Here is a 5,760-nt window from a genome sequence, read left to right as displayed (position 1 = left end):
GAATTGAGAGAGATTTGTGGGCATACTCTCTCTCTCTCTCTCTCTGAGTACTAGAACTATTCAACAAAAGTATCTGAAGAAAAAAACTATGGTTAGCAACTAAAAAATACGGTTCCAAGTACCAGCAGCAACAACGAAGATACTCAGATACTTTGCACTCCTACTCTTGTAAGTTAAATAAAGAGATAACACCGTGGATTGTGAGCAGAGAGAGATACAGAGATTATGTGCAATAGGGTTACCAACTTTAGATAACATTAATACCATACTCTGAATATCGAATAGTATTAAGTATATTGGATCCTATACGTGATTTTACAACACTGGTACTAGGACGTCAGTATGGATTTCCGAGGAGCATGACTACATGACCAATGTGAGTGGTGTCATGTCCTCAAAATCATATCGCATATGAAGAGAAGCAACATTAGAGTCTAAACACAACCAGAGAGACAGGAGTCAGCGGCATAATTTTTCGCAGGCGTGAAAAACCAAACAAAAGAGTTAGCGGCACACAATGTCAATTATTTGTTTTCATTTTCTGACAGAATATTTTTTCGTTGTGCAAACCAAATACAATTTATTATTTAATAAACAATAATGTCAAGGAACTTTTATTTTGTTTTCTTTCTTCCATTTTATTACTAATTCGTTAAAAAAACGTCCACAATCTTTGGAAATATTTGTTTTTCCATTGAAATGTTGTTGGCACTATTGATTTTTATGTAAAATATGGCAACTCAATTGAGAGCAAGAGAGAACATTTGAGTATGACGCTGAGCAAAAATGAATAAAATCTTTTCTAGCGTCAAGCAGCTAGACGCGAACGTCAGCCGTCGGGATTTCCCTTTGCCAATAAGAAACACACGGTAAACGATTTGTGAACTAATTCTGGATTATGACTGAATAGGTCTCTTAAGCCTAAAAGGACATACTCTGTGAATATATGCAAAATAATCCTACTTCAGTTGGCACTGGATTGTAGTATATGAATTGTTGTGTACACCAATGGTCTCAAAATTAACTCTTTCCGACAAAATTAAATCAAAATTAACTCTTTCTTAATCCGCAATGCAACGTACATTTCCTTGAGAAAACTTTACACCACGGGGGAAAATGAATTACTTCAACTTGTGTAGGTTGTTCCTTCAGAACACATGTTACATTTTGTTTCGATCTGGCAACTCCTTCGTGTAGGAACAGGTGTTCAAAAAGACGCATCCGCAATTTTTTACAATGGAAACATTAAAAATGCGTGCATTCATTGTTAAAAATTGCGAATGCGTCTTTTCGGATTTGTTGAAATTTGTTATTTAAATACCTTGAGCAACGATTTTTTTTTTGCGATAATAGAAAGCTTTTCTGTGCACATATTTAATGCAAGTATCCTAAATAGGATATACATGAAATATCCGCTATATCATTGCATTTCGGAGATTTTTTTTTTTTTTTTTTGAAATAAATGTCCGATATTCCAAAAAAAGCAAACAAATCACTGAAATAACTTTTTAGGCTTAAACATTAAAAAAATATACATTAGAACTTTTTACCGGGTTAACCTACTTTGTGAGGATTTATTTGACATATATGCAAAGGAATTGACAATTGAAACCCACTGGGTTAACGAAATCCGGTTAAATGTAAACATACTGTTACAGATATAAAAAATAATTTTGAGGGTTCAATTCGAATAGAATAGGACTGTATACACAACTTGATACTGTACGCATTTTCTTTATATTGGAAAGCACATAACTTGACAATTCGATTTTTTAGATTTTTCTTTTGATATGTGTCGTCCATAAACATGTCTTGACATATCCAATCAAATAATATATATATCTACTAGCTGTATATTTAATATAAGCTCTAAAACATTTTGTTGCCTGTGGCCACAGAGGGGTTAAAACGGCATATACATTAGAACTTTTTACCGGGTTAACCTACTTTATGAGGATTTATTTGACGTATATGCAAAGAAATTGACAATTGGATTAACGAGATCCAGTTATATGTAAACGTACTATAAGTTCTCATTTAATGACAATATTGGCAGATCTATAGATATAACCTCAAAAAAACTTTTTGACTGAGTTGAATTTAATTTTAAACTCCTTGTACATTAGAACTTTTTACCGGGTTAACCTACTTTATGAGGATTTATTTGACGTATATGCAAAGGAATTGACAATTGAAACCCACTGGGTTAACGAAATCCGGTTAAATGTAAACGTACTATTATATTTTGAATTATAATTGAGTGGTAAATCTTCTTTTTTTTAATTCTCTGTGCAAACAATTATGAATATTTGACCACCTTTATTTGAAGTTATTTCAATTTTCGGTATATTTTTAATTATTGACACTTTTTATGAGTTCCCATTTTGGGCACTTGTTTTTAAAACACAACTCTGGCAACCCTATCTGTTTACATGAAAGGTGAAACGTGAAGAGATACTATGAGATTTGTCATTTATTATTCTCTGAGATAAACATGCGCTCTTGCTATGTCGCGGCTATATTACTGCATTGAATCTGGCAATGCTGTTCAAACTGTTCGTTCGGCTATATTCACAAAAGGGCTAATGAATTCCAGTTTCCCCCCTTCCCAGCTAAAGTGCCATATATAAAAAGAAAGAAGAAAAAAAAACATGTTGATGAAATTGTATGAGAGGCAAGCAATTAAAAAAACAACGTTATAGGTGGGGGAAGTAGAAATAGAGGGAATTTAACAAGCCAAGAAAAAGTTGAAAAAGTATTGTAAATCTCTTTATTTGTTGCTGTGCTATTGTTTTAATTGAATTATTTATCTCAAACCAAAAACAAAATCAGGTGGAAATTAGTTAATCATAGATGGGTTTTTTTGGAACATGGGACATTGAGCGTTTAGTACCTTGTGAATATGAGCTGGCGGTGGGGTGGGTATGTAGTGATGTTTTATTGTAGAGCAAATGAATGCAACAAACAATTAAAATCAATAAAAAATCGGAATATGCGCTTCTCCCCTCCAAAAAATATTCCCAGATAGCCAGGCAGCTACCATACCATACATCATATCTATCATCCTCCAGCTACACTCTATTTATTGTTTGTGTGTATGTGTGTTTGTATTTGCTGCTGTTGCTGCTATTTTAGCCAGTCTCCATATCTCCCCTATGGAAGAAGAAGAAGAATAAAATACACGGCTACCCAATAATACCACGTGACATTGGAAAGGCGAAAAATGCAGAATGCATCGCTTGGTAACGGGGCACCACCATCACAATGAGAACAACTGGAGAAAAACTGGCCAAAAGCAACAAAGCTGACAGGCAGGCAGGCAGCAGTCGACAACAACCACAGCAGTACCAGGCGGTTTAGCCAGCCAGCCTGCCTGGTGATAGTATTGGTATTAATACAGATGGAATGTTAAGAAAAAAGCTGCTGTTGCTGCAGCTGCTGGCTGGTGAGACCATAACAACACATCAGCTGCACAGTGGTCCGAAATACAAGGATTAAAAAAAAAATTAAAGCTAAAACCTTTTTAAATTCAGTTGGGCGCGAACTTTTTTTATATCCTGGACATTAAAAATACCTAAAATGCATTGGAACTTTTATATGGAGTTAATATGCCATAGTTAACTGCTGACAGCAGAAAACGAATTACCCAACTATAGACATCACATTCAGGTTGGAAATTTTCGGCTAGAACCTTAAACATATCGACAATGACAAACATATATATAAGAAATTTTATAAGAAGTAAAAAAATTCGTTGTTCGACCGGTCCGACCTTTTTATGCCAACCAGCACTCTTAACAAAATGTAGACCGATTTTGATCATTTTTGGTAGGAAGATTTAACTCCCAAATGAGAACCTAATAAATTACGGCCAATTGATAAACCTGACCAAACTCCCCAAAATTCCGCATTTCGGAAGGTTCCATTATGGGGGCTAGCGTAAAAAGTGGACCTATATTTTATAATTTTTAGTGGGGTAGTTTTCCATTCGGATAAAAAAACATGTCCAAAGTGACAAAAATATCGAAATTCGGAAGGTTTCCTTTTATGGAGACTACCCTAAAAAGTAGGCCAATATAGATATTTTTTGGTAGGAAGAAGCCAATTCGGATGAAAAACTTGCCCAATCTCCCGAAAATATCGAATAATTTGGTATACCTCTATATGGGGACTAGCCTAAAAAGTAAACCAATTATGATCATTTTTTGTGTGTGAAGGTTTGTCAATCAAAGAGAATTATCAAATTCTCGAAATTTTTTCCAAATTATAAATATGAGGGGTACTGTCATATGAATCAATTTTGATAATTTTAGTAGGAAGTTTTATTACCCAGAGAGAACCTGTTATTTGATATTAACAGCATCATCAGATGAAAAACATGCTCAATCTCCAGAAAATTTGGAAGGTTCGGTTATATGAGCTGACCTTCAAAAGAATGCCAATATTGATAATTTTTGCTACGAAGATTCATCACCCAATGAGAATCCAAAATTTTAAATTACAACCAATTCGGTTGAAAAAAGTGCCCAATCTCCGTAAAATATCGAAAAATTAGGGATACCTAAAAAAATGGACCGTTGTAGACAATTTCTGGTAGGAAGATTTTCTACCCCATGAGAACCTCAAATATCAAATTACACAACCAATTCGGTTGAGAAAATTGCCCAATCTCCACAAAATAATGAAAAATTAGGGATACCGTTATATTGGGACTATTCTAAAAAAATGACCAATGTAGAAAATTTTTGGTAGGAAGATTTTCTACCCATAAGAACCTCAAATATCAAATTGCAGCCAATTCCGTTGAAAAAAAAACTGCCCAATCACCGCAAAATATCGAAAAATTAGGGATACCGTTATATGGGGACTATCCTAAAAAATGGACCAATGTAGAAAATTTTTGCTAGGAAGATTTTCTACTCAATGAGAACCTCAAAAATCAAATTGCAGCCAATTCCGTTAAAAAAAAAAATTAATTAAACTTTAGACAGATATTGACAGGGTTTAAAATGCAGCATCAAAAAATATTAGCATTAGTCTTACAGAGCTACTGCTAAAAAATATTGACATTATGACTAAATCAGCAATCGGCTAGCTTTTTTAGTTCGTAGCATCCGTGCTAAGCACGTATTGCACATGCGAGCTTTTTTTGTTATGACTAATCGGCAGTACGACTACATATTCATATTTCGCTGCCGACGAATAATCAGCCGAGGGTTGTTTTTATGTTTGTGTGTTGCCAACGCAGAATTAAAAAAACGGCATTTCATTTTGTGCGTTTTTATTTAATTTAAGCTTGTCAAATCGCAATTAAAACTGTCAATAATAGTACTAAAAACTAAATAATATATTAAATTAAACTCTTTAGCAAGTATTACTAATTGTCTTTGTTCGAAAAAATGAAATTATCATAATCGCCATTTTTAATTATCTCATTTAATTTATAAAATTTCAATGGGCAACACTGAACTCAAAAATGCTCGGGTTTTGTTTGCTAAAAATCTTGCAGCCACAGTCAAGGTGCTTAGTCTTCATTGTAAAACAAATGTTGTAGTTGTTCATTGCTATTTTGTAGCTGCTGACAAGATCAAGAAGCTTTAGTTTTGCTTGCTAAAATTATTCGTAATGTATTGCTATTTGTTGCAGTTGTGCTTGGCTGTGCTGCATAGTTTGAGGATGAATTTAGTTAGCAGTGCGCCAATTTTCTGTGTTTTTGCTATTTTGGCGTTAGCATTTTAAACCCTGGATATTGATATACAT

Source organism: Musca vetustissima, unplaced genomic scaffold (assembly GCF_032173495.1).
Source record: "Musca vetustissima isolate MV318-11 ecotype Yass unplaced genomic scaffold, APGP_CSIRO_Mvet_v1 utg698, whole genome shotgun sequence".
Lineage (NCBI taxonomy): Eukaryota > Metazoa > Arthropoda > Insecta > Diptera > Muscidae > Musca > Musca vetustissima.
This window is presented reverse-complemented; position numbering follows the sequence as displayed.